This window comes from Sarcophilus harrisii, chromosome 1, assembly GCF_902635505.1.
Source record: "Sarcophilus harrisii chromosome 1, mSarHar1.11, whole genome shotgun sequence".
In the NCBI taxonomy this organism is placed as follows: Eukaryota; Metazoa; Chordata; class Mammalia; order Dasyuromorphia; family Dasyuridae; genus Sarcophilus; species Sarcophilus harrisii.
The window spans coordinates 247,702,133-247,722,350 of NC_045426.1; positions in this window are offsets into that span (position 1 = coordinate 247,702,133).

Here is a 20,218-nt window from a genome sequence, read left to right on the forward strand (position 1 = left end):
ATGTATTGATATGAGGAAATATTTTATTTTAATAATTTTAACATTTGTTTATCTTTCCAAATACATGCAAAGATAGTTTTCAACATTCACCTTTGCAAAACCTTGTGTTCCAAAAATTTTCTCTCCCTTCCCCTACTAGACAGCAAACAATCCAATATAGGTCAAATGTGTAATTCTTCTAAATGTATTTCCATATTCATCATATTGTACAAGAAAAATCAGATCAAAAGAAGAAAGAAAAAATGAGAAAAAACAACAAACAAATAATAACAAAGTGAAAATACTATGCTTTGATCCATATTCCGTCTATGGAGACTATGGAGAGAACTATGGATTCTCTCTCTTGATGTGGATGACTCTTTCCCTCATGAGTCTATTGGAATTGCCTTGATTCACCTCTTTTTGAAAAATGGTAGGTTCATCATAGTTGATTATCATATAACCTTGTTGCTGTGTACAGTGTTCTATTGATTCTGCTCATGTCACTCAGCATCAATTCATGCAAGTCTTTCCAGGATTTTCTGAAATCATCTTGCTTGTCAATTCTTATAGAATAATATTCCATTACATTCATATACCATAATTTATTCAGCCATTCCTCAATTGATGGTCATCCATTCAATTTCCAGTTCTTTGCTACTAGTATAAGCAGCACTACAAACATTTTTGTACATGTGTGTCTTTTTCCCTTTTTTAGGATATGAGGGAATATTTTAGATTAAATTATAATATTTTCTCTAATCTACTGTTTTTTCCCCAGTTTGGATCACTCCTGATCACTTTACTAGGTATGAAAGCCATTTTAGATCTTGAGATAAGCTAATGCATATATAGCAGTGGAATTTTTTTTATATTAAAGTGCACATGGTAAAGAAAGACAAATTGTGATTTATGTAATTACCACAAGTGAAAATTTGTATCCAAGTTTATGTTGAAATTCTGTAAGTTATTTTGGGAGCAGGAATTAAAGAATTTAACTCAAAATGAATTCTTAATTCTATAATTAGTAGTGGAATTTTTTGTCAGCCAAAATGTTACCTGTTGTAGAGAGTTGAAGTATTTGTAATAGCATACAGTAGAAGAATATCCAACAAAATTTTTCATTTTATAATTAATTATCAAAAGATGTTTTAGGGAAGGAAATAACTGTGTTATTATTGTATTTGGCTTAGGAACTAAAACTAATATACCATTTCATCATGGGGATTATTACCAATGATTATTCAGAAAAGCAAGTTTAAAAATTTATATTGGGTAAAGTTTTAAAATGTTTTTCATGTTGTTTCATTTAATCTTTACAACAACTTAGAGAAATATGTGCTATTTTTTTACTCTAATTTTACAGATAAGGACATTGAGGCTGAACAAAGTAACCAAAGTCCAATGAATTGGTCCAGAGTCACAACAGCTACTGTCTGAATTTTGATTTGAATTTAGCTCTTTCTGTTTTCAGCCCCATTGCTCCACCACTGCTCCACCAAACTGACACAGACACATGTAAAACACTACTGACATTTATTATGGAGTTAAATTTACCGGAAAAACTTTATATGCATTACCTCCATTGATTATTAATCTATCCTGTGAGGTAAGTTCTGAGGATATCTCATGTAATAAGATAAGGTAATAGTCCTTCATAAAAATGAGGAAACAGAGAAGTTAAGTTTCTTGCCTAATTTTACTTACATTTGGTTTCAGAAGGAATTTGAATTAGTGAGAAGTCACTTGAAACTAGGCATCATGTCTTAGGAGACATTCTTAGTGAAAGTAAAACAACATTATCACCATAATAATAATAAATTCATATTTCATTTTGAAATTGAATCCTAGATAATTTTACTTGCACAGGTGAATCTAAGAAAGTAAATAAAATCTGAATAATTTTTTTCTCTAAAAAAGAATAAGGTTGGACTAGACAATCTTTAATTTTCCTTCAATATTTAATTCTACAAATGTTTTGCAATTGTTTTTTTTTTTTCTCAAATTATGCTTAGATGTCTCTGTTACCCATAGCCACAGGAAATAATAGCCTGTATTTCCATCAAGCACTCTTATAAAGAGATTATATGTTCCACTCTGCTTTCCTTCATATTTTGTGGGAGCAAATATTCCTTTTATGAACAGGATAAATTTTCTCTTTTTTTGAGTTTTCTGCCCCCTTGTGGATTTTCACTATTGCTAAAATCAATATGCAGAATGAATAGATCCAAGATGCTGATTTTTTGTTTGCAGGCTGTTTTGGGAATACTGAAAATGGAACAATGGGAAAATAAGTTTCAGAGGAACAGGCTTACAGAAAGAAAACAGCACAATGCTACTGATCATGGTTTTGTATTCCACTTCTTTCTGCAATATTTCAAAATTTTACATGGACAAAAAGATATAGTCAACAAAGGAAATTTATATTCAAAATCATTCCTTTAAGGAGGCAACACAGGTTGATCTAAAATATAAGTTGAGGGTAGCTTGCAATGAAGATGTAGTTGGGGCTTGTCACTGATGCTAATTTAGAATAAATGAACAGAGGAAGTTATTCTCTTGCTCCCACTGCAAGCATTGGGGTATGCCTGGAGCTTACAATTGAAAAGTTCTGGTAATGTGAAGCAAGCATTCATTTAGATTTCACATTAAAAGGACAATCCAGGGTGAAAGTCAAGCACTAGATATCTTTAACATTGTCACAGTGGAGGGGTCATAGATGAAAGAGATGAAGCAGAGATTCCTCCACCTAATGCTCCTCCCCGTACCATAGGATTCCCTTACCTGTAGTTAGCCTAATTAAACTGGATAGGGGACTGTTCTTAATTGGTTCCCTGCTCTATTAAGTAATGCAGATTTTTTTCCCCTAGTTGTATAAGGTACCTTTTCTATTCAGTCATACTCTGTTCTCTTAAAAAAAGACATTTCCATTTCTACAATCCTATGCTTTTCCTTTAATATGCTTCAGGAATCATACATTCTTTTAGCCATTTATACACCATAAGAAAGAATGTTTCTAAAATCATGGCAACAGAAAAAGAATATGAGAATTTCAATGTACATGATAATCTGATAAAGAAATATATTGAATGATGAAATTTGCATAAAATATACTAATTTATTCTTTTAAAAATATTTTATCCACACCTTTAATTTTGATCTTGTCTCTTAGAGGAAACTCTTACCCACTTCTCTGCTGCCATTTTGAAATCTTTATACAAGTAAGAACATAATTTAAGCAGAAGCATCAATTATAGTTATTACAACTAACATTGTATGTAATGTTTTTCTCTAATAGTTCTCTGTTTCTTTTTTAAAAGAAGGAAAGTATTATGCCATAGTTTTTTCTTCAGCATCATTACAGTTTTTTGTTTCAATTAGGCATAGTAGACCCTCCTATTAGTGATATTTTCATTTACACCACTGTATTCTGTATGTTGTTCTTTTGGATTTGCTTATTTAAATCTGTATTATGTGAGGAAATATTCCCATTTTTCAATTTTTATGTCTACTATTGAATCTGCAGAAGAATATTTCACTGCATATGTAATTCAGTTTTTTTCCCAACCATTTACTAATCTTTGGGTACTAATTTTGTTTCTTGGTATTTACTATCAAAACAGTGCTGCAATTTTATATTGGTCATCTGCTTTTATTTTTTACTTCCTTACAGTAACACCAAGTAAAAAGATGATTGTGACAATGGGTACGAAGTGGTTAGGCAGTTTTCTAGCATAATTATAAGTTGATTGCTTGAAAAGTTAGCACAATTCAGAGTTCTACCAACATAGTATTTGTGTACTTGTTTTTCCTCAGTACATTCTAGCTTGATTCTCACAATTTGTGTCCCCTTTAACAATTTTTAGGCCAAGAGACACAATTTCAGAATTTCCATTTGCCTTTTTGAAATAAGTAGTGATTTTATCATGCTTTTCAATTATTACTTAATGTTAAAATTTCACAAAATTGAAAATTCACTTTGGTCACTTATCTATTGTGGAATAGCTCTCTGTGTTATATATTTAGCTGAATTCTTTATATGATTGATATATTTGAATTTTATCAGTGATATGTAATGCAAATATTTCTCTTACTCAAGTTTGCTTTTTTACTTGACAAATATTAATTTTACTTATGCAAAATATTTCTTAATTTTATATCATTAAAATAATTTAATTTGTATTTTATCCTTTGTGGGTTAACTTTTTTCCTTTATTCCTTGTTTGAGTATGAATTTTTCTTTTAGCCACGGTTCTTAAAGTGTCTCTTTACTTTTTTATACTCTACTTTCACTTTATGTTTGACTTGCTGATATTTTATGCAATTATGTGTATATATAATTGACAATTATTTCCTTTCTTTTTTCAATCTCTTGTTTACTATTCCTTTTGTGTGTTATTTAAAAAAAATTATTCTAGCAAAATGAAAAAAGAATATCTATTTGTTTTCATGTATGTATATACATGTTTTAGTGGTATTGTTTTTTATAATTGTCAAGAATTCATCTGAAGAATTTTGTGGTTTATTGTATTAAAAGAAGTTCTCATATTACTTTTCATTTAACTTTCCAAGAATTTTTGTGTGAATAGGTGAGGAGGAGACCGGCGTGAAGATTATAGAGAGAAACCAGAAAGCTGCCTGAATTTTTTTCAGTTTTCCTCAGAAACAACATTAAATCAAGCCTCTAATGGATTCTAGAGCAACAGAATCTACAAAAACATGGAGTGAAACAATTTTCCAGCTTAAGAGAACTTAGAAAGACTTCAGGAAAGGTCTATCTCACTTGGGTGAAAGGCAAATTGCCAGCCAACTAGGCTAGGCCACCACAACACAGGGAGCAAGTTACCAACATGGCAAGGGTGTAATGCCACTGAGCAGACCCCTCTTTGTACCCCAGAAGTAGATCTTAACTTTAAAAAATAAGCAAATATCCTCTTGAAATAGCTCAAAAGAAGATTTTAAAAATCAAGTAAGAGAGGTAGAAAAAAACTGGAAAAAGAAATCAGAGGTACATAGGAAAATTATGGGGAAAAAGAGTCAAAAACTTAGAAAAGAAAACAAAAAAATTGACTGAAGAAAACAACTCCTTTAAAATGGAAAAATAGATTTTTAAAAAGCAAACTGAAGAAAATAATTTCATAAAAATTAGAATTGGACAATTAGAAAAGAGACATCAAGAACTAGTCAAGAAAAATTAAAAGAATGAAAAAAAGTACAATAACTCAATGGAAAATAGATCCAGGAGAGAAAATTTAAAAATGATTATATTAATTAAAGACCATGATCAAAATAAAAGGCCCCTGGACAGCATCTTGCAAGAAATTAGCAAGGAAAACTGTTTTGGAATAGGGACAGAAAGGAATGTATCTCTTTCTCAGCAGTACATGGCACCTTCACAAAAATTGACTGTTAGGGAATTAAAAACCTCACAATCAAATGCTTGATTTTCACAACATGATGCAATAAAATTATATTTAATAAAGGGACAGGGAAAGATAAATTGAAAACCAATTGGAAATTAATCTAATTCTAAATAATGGGTCAAACACCAAATCACAAAAACAATCCATAATTTCATCTAAGAGACTGACATTACAATAAGGCAAATACTAAAACTTGTGAGTTATGAGCAAAGTAGTTCTTAGGAGAAATTTTTATCTCTAAATAGTTACATAATTAAAATAGAGAAAGAGGAGATCAATGAATTGGGCAAGAAATTAATAGACAGAAAAATAACAAATAAAAAACCCTGAATCAAAGAGCAAATTAAAAATTCTGAAATTCAAAGGAGACATAAATGAAATTGAATCTTAGAAAACTATTGAATCAATAAATAAATCTGAGAGTTGGTTTTATGAAAAAAGCAACAAAATAAACCTTTTGTTGATTTGATTAGAAAGAGGAAATTAAAAAAAAAATGCCACCAACAAAAATGAAAAGGGTGAACTTACCACCAATCAAAAAGGAAGTAAAGCAAAAATTAGGAGCTATTTTATTCAACTATAAGGTACAAATCTGATAATCTAATTGAAATGGAAGAATATCTCCAAAAATAAAATTTGTCCAGATTAACAGAAGAGGAAGTGGATTACTTAAATAGTGATATTTTAGAAAAAGAAATTGGACAAGCCATCAATGAACTCCATAAGAAAAAATCGCCAGGGCCAGATGGATTTACAAGTGAATTCTATGAAACATTTAAAGAACAATAAATTTATTTTATTTTTTATTATAGCTTTTTATTGACCGACATATGCATAGATAATTTTTCAACACTGACCATTGTAATCACTTCTGTTACAACTTTTCCCTTCCTTCCCTCCACCCTGTCCCCTATATAGCAGGAAATCTCATACATGTTAAACATATTAAAAGTATATCTTAAATACAATTTATGTGTATATATTTATACAGTTCTCTTGTTGCACAAGAAAAATCGGATTTAGAAAGGTAAAAATAACCTGGGAAAGAATACCAAAATGCAAGCAGTCCACACTCATTTCCCAATATTCTTTCTGTGAGTGTAGCTAGTTCTGTTCACCATTGTTCAATTGGAACTGAATTGGATCCTCTCATTGCTGAAGACAGCCACTTCCATCAGAATTGATTCTCCTATAATATTGTTGTTGAAGTGTATAATGATCTCCTGGTTCTGCTCATTTCACTTAGCATCAGTTCATGTAAGTCTCTACAAGCCTCTCTGTATTCATCCTGTTGATCATTTTTTACAGAACAATAATATTCCATAACATTCATTATACCACAATTTATCTAGCCATTCTCCGGTTGATGTGCATCCATTCAATTTCCAGTTTCTAGCCACTACAAAAAGGGCTGCCACAAACATTTTTTGCATAACAGGTCTCTTTCCATTCTTTAATATCTTTTTGGGATATAAACCCAGTAGTAACACTGCTGGATCAAAGGGTATGCAAAGTTTGATAACTTTTTGAGCATAGTTCCAAATTGCTCTCCAGAATAGTTGGATCCGTTCACAGTTTCACCAGCAATGTATCAGTGTCCCAGTTTTCCTGCATCCTTTCCAACATTTGTCATTATCTTTTCCTGTCATCTTAGTCAATCTGACAGGTATGTAGTTGTTTCTTAGAGTTGTCTTAATTTGCATTTCTCTGATCAATAGTGCTTTGGAACACCCTTGCATATAAGTAGAAATAGTTTCAATTTCATCATCTGAAAGTTGTCTGATCATATCCTTTGATCATTTATCAATTGGAGAATAGCTTGATTTCTTATAAATTAGGGTCAATTCTCTATATATTTTGGAAATGAAACCTTTATCAGAACCTTTGACTGTAAAAATGTTTTCCTAGTTTATTGTTTCCCTTCTAATCTTGTTTGGATTAGTTTTATTTGTACAAAAGCTTTTCAACTTGATATAATCAAAATTTTCTATTTTGTGATCAATAATGATCTCTAGTTCTTTTTTGGTCACATTCCTCCTCCAAAATTCTGAGAGGTAAACTATCCTATGTTCTTCTAATTTATTTATAATCTCGTTCTTTATGCCTAAATCATGAACCCATTTTGAACTTTTCTTGGTATATGGTATTAAGTTTGGATCCATGCCTAGCTTCTTCCATACTAATTTCCAGTTTTCTCAGAAGTTTTTGTCAAATAGCGAATTCTTATACCAAAGGCTGGAATCTTTGGGTTTGTCAAACACTAGATTGATATAATTATTGACTATTTTACTCTGTGAATCTAACCTATCCACTGATCAACTAGTCTCTTTCTTAGCCAATACCAAATGGTTTTGGTGACCATTGCTTTGTATTCTAGTTTTAGATCAGGTACAGCTAGGCCACCTTCATTTGATTTTTTTTTCATTAGTTCCCTTGAAATTCTTGACCTTTTGTTCTTACAGATGACTTTTGTTGTTATTTTTTTCTATGTAATTAAAATAGTTTCTTGGGAATCTGATTGGTATAGCACTAAATAAATAGATTTTTTAGGTAGTATTGTCATCTTTATTATATTTGCTTGGCCTATCCAAGAGCACTTAATATTTTTCCAGTTGTTTAGATCTGACTTTATTTGTGTGGAAAGCATTTTGTAGTTTTGCTCATATAGTTCCTGACTTTCCTTTCTCAGATAGATTCCCAAATATTTTATATTATTGACAGTTATTTTAAATGAAATTTCTCTTTGTATCTCTTGCTGTTGGATTTTGTTGGTGAGTATAAAAATGGTGAGGATTTACATGGATTTATTTTTTATCCTGCAACTTTGCTAAAGTTGTGGATTATTTCAAATAGCTTTTTAGTAGAATCTCTAGGATCCTCTAAGTATACCATCATATCATCAGCAAAGAGTGATAATTTAGATTCCTCATTACTTACTCTATTTCCTTTAATCTCTTTTTTCAACTCTTATTACCAAAGCTAGCATTTCTAACACAATATTGAATAGTAATGGTGATAGTGGGCAACCTTGTTTCATTCTTGATCTTATTGGGAGTGATTCCAGTTTATCCCTGTTACATATGATGTTTACTGATGGTTTTAAATAGATGCTCCTGACTATTTTAAGGAAAAGTCCATTTATTCCTATATTTTCTAGTGTGTTTAAAAGGAATGGGTGTTGGATTTTATCAAATGCTTTTTCTGCATCTATTGAAATGATCATATGGTTTTTGTTAATTTGGTTATTGATATAGTTAATTATGTTAATAGTTTTCCTAATATTGAAGCAGCCTTGTATTCCAGGTATAAATCCTATTTCTGTCATGGTGTATTATCCTGGAGATGATTTTCTGTAATCTTTTTGCCATTATTTTATTTAAGATTTTTTTAATCACTGTTCATTAGGGAAACTGGTCTGTCATTTTCTTTCTCAGTTTTTGTCCTATCTGGTTTAGGTATCGGTACCATGTCTGTGTCATAAAAGCAATTTGGTAGAACTCTTTCAAGCCCTATTTTTTCAAATGTTTTATATAACATTGGAGTTAATTGTTTTTTAAATGTTTGGTAGAATTCACATGTAAATCCATGTAGTCCTGGGGATTTTTTCTTAGGGAATTGATTAATAGTTTGTATTATTTATTTTTCTGATATGGGAGTATTTAAGCAATTTATTTCCTCTACTGTTAATTTGGGAAGCCTATATTTTTGGAGGTAGTCACTCATTTCACTTAGGTTATCAAATTTATTGACATAAAGTTGGGCAAAGTAACTCCTTATTATTGCTCTAATTTCCTCTTCATTGGTGGAAAGATCTCCCTTTTCATTTTTAAGACTAACAATTTGATTTCCTACTTTCCTTTTTCTAATCAGATTTACTAAAGGTTTATCTATTTTATTGTTTTTTTTCCATAGAACCAAATCTTAGTTTTATTTATTGCTTCAATATTTTTTACTTTCAATTTTATTAATCTCTCCTTTTATTTTTAGAATTTCAAGTTTAGTATTTGACTGGGGGTTTTTAGTTTAGTCTTTTTCTAGCTTTTTTAGTTGCAAGCCATTGATTTTCTCTTTCTCTATTTTAGACAAGTAGGCTTCTAGAGATATAAAATTTACCCTTATTACAACTTTGTCTGCATCCCACACATTTTGGTATGATGTGTCATTAATGTCATTCTCTTGGGTGAAATTATTAATTCTATCTATGATTTGCTGCTTTACCCAATCATTTTTAAGGATGAGATTATTTAGTTTCCAATTACTTTTTGGTCTATTTCCCCTGGATTTTTATTGAATGTAATTTTTATTGCATCATGATCTGAGAAGGATGCATTTACTATTTCTGCCTTTCTGCATTTAAATATTAGGTCTTTATGTCCTAATACATGATCACTTTTTGTATAGATTCCATGAACTTCTGAAAAGAAAGTGTACTCCTCCTTTCTGTCTCCATTTAGTTTTCTATAAAGGTCTATCATACCTAATTTTTCTAGTGTTCTATTTACTTCTTTAACTTCTTTCTTATTTATTTTATAGTTTGATTTATCTAGTTATGAGAGTGCAAGGTTGAGATCTCTCACTATTTGCTGTCTATTTCTTCTTGCAGCTCTCTTAACTTCTCCTTTAGGAATTTAGATGCTACACCATTTGGTGCATAAATGTTTAATATTGATATTGCTTCATTATCTATGCTAGTCTTTAGCAAAATATAGTGCCCTTCCTTGTCTCTTTTAATTAGATCAATTTTTGCTTTTGCTTGATTTGAGATCAGGACGGCTACCACTGCTTTTTTTACTTCACCGGAATCATAGTAGATTCTGCTCCAGCTTTTACCTTTACTTTGTATGTATCACCCTGCTTCAAGAGTGTTTTCTACAAACACCATATTGTAGAATTCTGACTTTTAATCCAGTCTGCTATCTGCCTCCACTTTATGGGGGGGTTTACCTCATTCATATTTATGATTAAAATTACTAATTCTGTATTTCCTGCCATTTTGTGAACCCTAGATTTTGCTTTTCTCTTTTCCTTCCCCCTTACCCCGCTTCCCAGTATTAAACTTGTGAGCACCACTTGCCTTATGTAGCCCTCCTTCTTTAGGATTACTTCCCCCAGCTTCGAGTCCCTCCCCTTTTCTTAAAGCTTTCCCTCTCAATTTCTGTATTCCCTTCTATTTAGCTTACTCCTTCCCTTTTCACTTTTCCCCTCCCACTTTTCAATGAGGTGGGAGAAGTTTCTCTGTAAATCGAATATTTCTAATATTTTCTCTTTGAGCCAATTCTGATGAGAGTAATATTCACACTATGTTCATCCCCTTCCCTTCTTTCTCTCAGATATAATAGGTTTTCATTTGCATCTTTGTGAGATGTTGTATCTCTATTTTTCTATTTTTATGGTACAATTTCCTTTCCACCTCTAGCTTCTTTTTTATATTATAACAGTAAAACCAAATTATACATGTATTCATTATCTATATTCATAACAAAAATATAGTTCCCAAGATTTCTTTTTTACCTTTTTATGTTTCTCTTGAGTCCTATATTTGGAGGTCAAACTTTTTGTGTAGTTCCATTTTTTTTTTTTCATCAGAAATAGATGGAATTCACTTATTTCATTGAATGTCCATCTTCTTCCCTGGAAGAAAACGATCATTTTGCCTTTGTAAGTTATTCTTGGCTGCATACCAAGTTCCTTATCCTTTTGGAATATCAGATTCCAGGCCTTTCAATACTTTAATATGGATCTTGCTAGATCCTGAGTAATTCTTATTGTGGCTCCTCTGCATTTGAATTTTTTAAAATAGCTGCTTGTAGTATTTTTTCCTTGTTCTGATAATTCTGGAATTTAACCACAATATTTCTTGGAGTTTTGATTTTGGGATCTCGTTCACTAGGTGATCGATGAATTCTTTCAATGTCTATTTTACTGTCTGTTTCTATAACATCTGGGCAGTTCTCTTTGATGATTTCCTAAAAAATAGTGTCTAGACTCTTTTTTTCATCATGCTTTTTTGAGAATACAATAATCCTTAGATTATCTCTCTAGATCTATTTTTCAGGTCTGTTGTTTTCCCAAGTAGGTATTTAACATTTTTCTCTATTTTTTTATTTTTTTGCTTTTGCTTGACTGATTCTTGGTGTCTCCTTGAGCCATTCATTTCCATTTATTCAATTCTGATTTTTAATGAATTATTTTCTTCATTTACTTTTTAATTTTTTTTGTAAATGTCCAATTAAGTTTTTAAATGAGTTGTTTTGTTCTATGGAATTTTTTTCCATTTCATCAATTTTATTTTTTAGAGAGCTATTTTTTTTTTTCCAATTTATTAATTCTGTTTTTCAGGGAGTTGGTTTCTTTATCCAATGTATCTTTTAAAGAGTAACTTGACTTATCCAGACCTTCTTGCAAAGCTTCCCTTTCCTTTCCCCATTTTTTTCTAGTTCTCTTTTAAGAGCCTTTTAAATTTCTTCTATGAGAGCCTTGTGTGGTGACACAGAACATATCCTGCTTTGAGGTTTTATCTAGAGATGATCTGTTTTTGTCTCCTCAGAGTTTGAAGTCTGCTCTCTTTCACTATGGAAGCTATCTATATTTAGAGCCTGCTTTACCTTTTTGCTCATTTTGACAAACAACAACAACAACAACAAAACAACTGCAGTCTGCTTTTGGAGCAGTGTGGTGATACTAAGCTTCCTCAAAGACAACAGGAAGTAGCAGTGAAGCTGTAGTGGAACAGAATGGCTGTGCTGGGATGAGTGTCTGCACTGGGATCAGTGGTTATGCTGAGACCATGCTGAGACCTTCCAGGTGCTGGGTCCAGCAAGGTCCAGAAAGACACTAGCATTTTGGGGTTATAGTCCTTCCCCCCTCTGTTTAATAGCTTCTCTACTGATCTACTGGCTTGCTGCTAGAGCAAAGTAGCTGACAATGTGGTAAAGTTCTCCCTGAAAAATTTGAGACCACCCCCCACCACCCTTCAGTCTGCTCAGCATGAACTGTCTTCCATTTTCTCACTGACAATTTGCCTGGCCTAACTGTTCTGGCCCTTGAGCAAAAACAGACCTTTTCTGGTGAATTTCAAGATTATCTTCTGCTGGTAATGTTTTGTGCTCCCAATATTTGTGGGTTTTGTCTTATGAATTATTTTCATGATTTACACAATCATACTGACTAACAAACTCAAATTATTTAATACACTAATTATTCTGTTTATAACATAAGGAGAAAACACTTTCTCCTTAGTACTTTATTACGGAGAAGAGTACTTCTGTTTTCTTTACTGTATAGGGGGCAAGATGTATACTTGCAGAATCATGGAATTATGTATTACTTATATGTGTAATTAAAGGAGCATGGTACATTGCCTAAAAGCTACTGAATTATTATCATTGATGTTAGTAAAAAGTGTAACCATAGGTTTCTCATCATATTCCTTTATGTCTTTTATTAATATTTTGAATGAGCATTTGCCATTAAATACTTAGTATACTTAGTATAAAATATGTATCTTACTTCTGTAGTGGTATTTTTGATACAGATAGTAGATTAGTAGGCCTGTATTTCTTTGGCAAAATTCTGTGATAATCATATTGTTTTCATTTTTTTTCTTTCAGTATTCAATCTTGTGAAGTTTTGATCAATATAAGCAATTCAATTAAATTCTACAAATATTTATTGAGTTCCTTTTAGGCCCAAGGTGCTGAGAAAGATCAAAAGATAAATAAATATGTTTCTGTTTAAATAAAGCTTGGGTGGAAGATAGTAATATAAGTATATACAAAAGTATAGTACAAAGCAAAAGGTAATAGAATGAGATAAATAGTTATTTGAATTGTGAATGTGAATGGGATGAAATCTCCCATAAAATGAAAGCAATTTACAGACTGTATTAAAAGCCAGAATCCCAAAATATGTTGTTTACAAAAAACAAACAAACAAAAAATCACAAACATTTAAAGCTGAATGATACATTCTGAGTAAAGGTAAAAAGCTGGAGCAGACTTTATTATGCTTCAGCTGAAGTAAAAATAAAAAAAAATAGCAGTAGCAATTTTTATCTCAGGTCAAGCAAAAGCAAAAATAGATCCAATTAAAAGAGAGAAAGAAGGAAGCTATATATTTCTAAGAGGTACCATAGATAATGAAGTAATATCAATACTAAACATATGCACCAAGGATTATAGCACTCAAATTCCTAGTGGACAAGTTAACAGAGCTGCAAGAAAAATAGTTAGCAAAACTATACTAGTGGGAGATCTTAACCTTTCTTTCTGAGAACTAGATTAACCAAAACACAAAGCAAATAAGAAAGAAGTTAAGGAAGTAAATAGAATTTTATAAAAGTTATGTATGATAGACCTTCAGAGAAAATTGAATAGAGATAGAAAGGAGAATATTTCTTTTCTTGGTGGTTTATGGAAACTACACATAAGTTTACTATGTATAAATATGTGTAAAAACTTCAAAATCAAATGCAGAAAGTCAGAAATACTAAGTGCATTTTTTTAGATCATTACACAATAAAAATTACATGTAATAAAGGTCCAGGGGATAATAGATCAAAAATTAATTGAAAACTAAATGATCTGATCCTAAAGAATGAGTGACACAAATCAATGATGCAATTAATAATTTCATCCAAGAGAATGACCATAATGAGACAACATGTCAAAATTTATGACATGCAGCCAAACTAGTTCTTAGGAGAAATTTTATATCTCTAGATGCTTACTGCAATAAAATAGAGAAAGAGAAGATCAATGAATTGGGCATATGACTAAAAAGGCTAGAAAAAGAACAAATTTAAAACCCTCAATTAAGTACCAAACTTGAAAATCTGAAAAAGGAGAGATTAACAAAATTGAAAGTAAAAAAAAAAAAAAACTTTTGAACTAAGAAATAAAACAAAATTTTTTTTGTAAACCCCCCAACAAAATAGATAAACTGTTAATATGATTAGAAAAAAAAGGTAAAAAAAATCAAATTGTTGGCATCAAAATTGAAAAGGGTGAAATTTCCACCAATGAAGAGGAAACTAGAGCAATAATTAGGAGCTATTTTACCCAATTGTATGCCAAGAAATATGATAATCTAAGTGAGATAGATGAATACTTACAAAAATATAGATTGTACAGATTATAAGAGGAGGAAATAAATAAACTTAAATAGTCTCATTTTTGAAAAAGCAGTTAAACAACCTATATAATCAATTCCCTAAGAAAAAATCTCTAGAGTCAGATGGATTTATATGTTAATTCTATTAAACATTTAAAGGAGAATTAATTACTATATTTTGCAAACTGTTTGCTAAAACAGGGAAGAAGAAATCCTACCAAATTCTTTTTATGACAAGGACATGGTGGTGCTATCTAAATCAAATAGTGTCAAGACAGCAACAGAAAATTATAGACCAATTTCCCTAACGAATATTGATGCAAAAATCTTAAATAAAACATTAGGAAAGAGACTAAAATAACTTTTGCCAAGGGTAATACATCATGACCATGTAGAATTTATACCAATAATGCAGGGCTTGTTGAATATTTAGAAAGCTACTAGCATAATTGACTATATCAATAACCAAACTAACAAAAATCAGGATTATCTCAATAGATGCAGAAAAATCATTTGAGAAAATCCAACACTCATTCCTATTAAAAACACTAAAGAGTATAGGAATAAATGGAGTTTTCCTTAATATGATCAATAACATCTATTTAAAGCCATCAGCAAGCATCAGATGCAATGGGAGTAAGTTAGAACCATTCCCAATAAGATCAGGGGTAAAACAAGGTTAACCACTATCACCATTACTATTCAATATTTTATTAGCAACGTTAGCTTTGGCATTAAGAGAAGAAAAAGAGATTAAAGAAATTAGAGTGGGTTATGAGGAAAACAAATTATCACTCTTTGCATATGATACTTAGAGAATCCTAGAGAATCACCTAAAAAACTGCTAGAAACAATTCAAACTTTAGCAAGGTTGCATGATACAAAATAAATCCACATAAATCAGCAATTTTTATATTACCTATAAAGTCCAATGGCAAGAGATACAAAAAGAAATTCCATTTCAAATAACTATAGATATTATAAAGTATTTGGGAGTCTACCTGCCAAGGCAAAATCAAGATCTATATGAACTCAATTACCAAACACTTTTCACACAAATAAAATGAGATCTAATCTCTTGAAAAATTATCAAGTATTCAGGGCTAGGTGGAGCTAATATAACAAAAATGGCAATATTACCTAAATTAATCTTCTTATTCAGTGTCTTACCAATCAAACTACCAAAAATCATTTTACAGAGCTAGAGAAAATAAGTACAAAGTTCATCTGGAAGAACAAAAGGTCAAGAATTTCAAGGGAATTAATGAAAAAAATGCAACTGAATGTTTCCCTTCTTTCCCCTTCTTTTCCCCAGCCCCTCCACTAGTTGACAGTACAACACATGTTAATTATGTTAAAATATATGTTCAATCCAATATATATATATACATATGTATACAGTTATCTTGCTGCACACGAAAAATCAGATCAAGAAGTAAGAAAAAAAAAAACTGAGAAAGAAAACAAAATGCAAGCAAATAACAACAGAGTGAGAATGCTATGTTGTTGTCCATACTCAATTCTCATGGTTCTCTCTCTGAGCAGACTTAAAACTATATGATAAAGTAACAGTCATCAAATACATTTGGTACTGATGATGAAATAGATTAGTGGATTATTGGAATATATTAGGTTTACAAGACAAAATAGTCAATGACTATAATAATTTAGTGTTGGACTAACCCAAAGATGCCAGCTTTTGGAATAAGAACTCAATATATGACAAAAACTGATGGGAAAATTTAAAATCAGTATGGCAGAATCTAGGCAATCTAAAACCATATACCAAGATAAGGTCAAAATGAGTTCATGATTTAGACATAAAGAGTGGAATTATAAGCAAATTAGAAGAACAAAGGATTATTTACCTTTCAGATCTCTGGAGAAGGAAGGAATTTGTGGTCAAAGAAGAACTGGAGTTCTTTACTGAATATAAAATGGATAATTTTGATTATAATAAGTTAAAATATTTTGTACAAATGAAACAAAGAAGACAAGATAAGAAGGGAAGCAATAAACTGGGAAAACATTTTTACATTCAAGGGTTCTGATAAAGACCTCATTTCTAAAATATATAGAGAACTGACTCACATTTATAAGCATTGAAGCCATTCTCCAACTGAATAATGGTCAAAGGTTGTGAACACATAATTTTCAGATGGAGAAATTAAAACTATTTTTAGTCATGAAAAGACACAAATTAAAAAAATTGTGAGATACCACTACATACCTCTGAGATTAGCTAAGATGACAGAAAAGATAATGATGAATGATGGAAGAGATGAGGGAAAATTGGGACACTAATACATTGTTAGTGGAATTGTGAATGGATCCAATCATTCTGTGTTATGAGCCAGAACTTGAAACAAGTAATGAAGTGGAATTGAGAAGACAGTGGTTAAATCTAGTTTAGCATTGATTTAATACTACAACAAATAATGATTTCCTAGTGATATAATGATTGGTTTATACTCAGTGTGGAGCATATAAGCTAGAAGCTCTCAGAGCCAAAAAAGACAAGTGCACTAGAAGCTTTCAGAGGCTGAGACAAATTCATTCCATCCCTTTGTGGTGGCTGGAGGCTGAAGCACAAACTTTTGGATTCAGAAAGAGTTAGAGGCAGAAGCAGGGAAGACGAAGGACTGGTGGCAGGAGCTCAAGCTCTCAGAACCAAGGAGAGAGATAGGCCTTTATGAAAGCCCCAGGAAAGGAGAGAAGACTTTGAAAGAGATAATAAAGGATTTGGACTTTAAAACCTGGCTGCACTTGTGGTGATTACTGAACTGAAACAAAGGCTGCTCTCAGAGACCTCAGGGAAATCAAACCAAGAAGAATATTACAATTCTGGAAAACAATTTGGAACTATGCCCAAAGGGCTATCATAATGTACATACTGCACCCTTTGATACAGCAGTGTTTCTACTGGACATGTATACCAAAGAGATAATAAAGGAGGGAAAGGGACTCACATGCTCATGCCACTCCTTTTTGTAGTGGCAAGAAACTGAAAACTTAGTAAATGCTGATCAGTTGAAGAATCGCTGAATATTATGGAATATTATTGTTCTTTAAGAAATGATAGGCAGAATGATTTCAGAGACGCCTGGAATGACTTACATGAACTGATGTTAAGTGAAGTGAACAGAATCAGGAGTTCAATTTACATGGCAACAACAACATGATGATATAGTATCATCAATTCTGGTTGACATGGCTTTTCCTAACAAATGAGATGATTTAGGTCAGTTGCAATGATCTTATGATGAAGAGAATCATCTGCACCTGGAGAGAGGACTGTGGGAAATGAGTGTGGAACAAAACATAATATTTCCACTTTTTTGTTGTTTGCTTGAATTGTGTTTTCTTTATCATTTCCCCTTTTTATCTGATATTTCTTGTGTAGCATGATAATTATGGAAGTATGCATAGAAGCGCACATATTTAATACATATTGAATTACTTGCCATTTAGGGGAGGGTATAGGGAAAAGAAGGGAAAAATTTGGAACTCAAGGTTTTGCAAGGGTGAGTGTTGAAAATTATCCCTGCATAAAAAATAAAATAAAAAAATAAAAAGCTTTAATTTAATTTTCAAAAAATTTTAAAAATTAAAAAAGTTTAAATTTAATTTTAAAAACTATATTTAAAATAAAAAGATAAAATATTACATCTGTGTGTGTGTGTGTGTGTGTGTGTGTGTGTGTGTGTGTGAAGGAAAAATGCCTTAAAGAAGTATTATTGAAACTAGAATATCAAAAAAAAAAAAATGATGCCGGTTTTGGGCAGGTATCAATGAGGTTAAATATATAGCATCTAGCTGGAAAAGCAAGAGCAAAGAGAATGGATTTGGAAAATTGGTGTGGTATAGTATTTTGCTTCAGAATCAGAAAGACCTGAGTTCAAATGCTGCCTTTTATAAATTCCAGCTATATAACCACATTGACACATCACTTAAACTCTCAGTGATGTCTGTAAGTTTAGAAGTTATAGAGAAAGTGCTGACCTCTATTGGGGAGTTTCTTCACCTGGAAATTCCATTTCCCTGTGATATCATAGTTCCTAGCCCTATCCTATTTAGAGAATAATGAGTTATCTTCATAATGAGAGAACAATTTATCTAGAGCACAGATGAGTTGTGAGAGATAAGGCTAAAAGATCAGATGGGGATGTATTGAAAAAAACCTGAACTATGAGATTGAAGATTTTAAAGTTAATTCAGCATAGGATAAGGAAAAAACAAATGTTTTCAGCAGTAGAATTAAATTATGTATTAACCCATATGCTAATTTCAGTAAGATTGTTAGTTTAGGTTTTTAGATATTGTGTAGTTTACAACATTTCTAAGAAATTTTTAAAGCAGAACTACTTTGATTTTGGTTTAAACATGAGACTAAAAAACTAAAGCCATGTCCTCATGATGTCAAAGTTTAAGTAGATAACCCAGATTTGTCATACTCACTATAACTCAGCTCCTCATTTTTCATGAAAAAAGAAGCAATTTAGTGCAAAAGTGATCTTTAGAAAACGTGATCAATCATATAAATATTTCCAAAATGAGGAGTTGACCAAAGTGAATACCTCCATACAGAGATGGCAACAATGAGAAAAGGACAGATGGTATGTTAAGTTCAAAATCAGCCACTGATCTTTCCAACATGGGTTATGTTTATTCCTTTGCTTTTTCTCCAATGGATTCTAATAGGGAACATAATCTTCATCTCCAGATCACCTTCCATACTATCCCTAGCTCCATTGGCAGATTACCTACTTAGATATACAATTTATACACTTCAGTCTAAGGCCCCTAGTCACTCAAGACTCAACTAATATAGAGTTTTCACAAAGAGATGACATGGATCTAGCAGAAGACTGATTCATCATCTGTAAGGAAAAGAGGCCTTGTAATTTAGAACAGAGGTATCAAACCAAAATGCCACAAGCAAGAAGCAATCTACACAGCATCAAAATAGGACCATACTTTATTAAAATGTAATTGGAAAACATTTAACAAAATTAATAAAAAATTATAATTCGATTTGATGTTAATTTGTATGTTAATCAGTATTCAGCTTAAAAGAATCTGTTTCCATTTGAATTTAACAACACTGATCTAGATCCCTAAAAAACATATTTTTTGGGTTGCCTTACATGAAATAAAATAAAAGGGGCAGAGACCCAGAAAACCTAACTATTCAAGAAAAATCAAGTGGCTAGCTTGTGTTAATGCCAATCCTTGGATTATTTGAGCTATAACATAAATGTATTCTGAATTTGGGATCCCTACTAATGAAACCAGTTCTCACCATATCCCCAAAAGTCTTTCTGAATTTTTTTTCTATTTTACCATAGATTTTAAGACTAAACTTTTGTTTAGACTTTAGATAACATGCAATACTTTCTTTCAGAAAGCTCACATTTTAGTGTTCAAGGAAGGGAAAAAAGAGAGATGCATGATTACATTCAGACACATGATTGTACAAAATGGTGTAACTATCAAGAGACATAAAATTAAAGTGCTATGAATTATCCAAGGAAGGAATGGTATTTTGCACAGTGCCTGGAAATTACTAGGCACTTAATTAATGTTTGTTGAAATGAATAAAATTTAAATAATAGCAATTTTTAAAAATCCTGAAAATTTAAAGGAGGATATGACATTTGAATTTGTTATTAACAGATGTAATCATTTAAGAAGAGTGTGTGTGT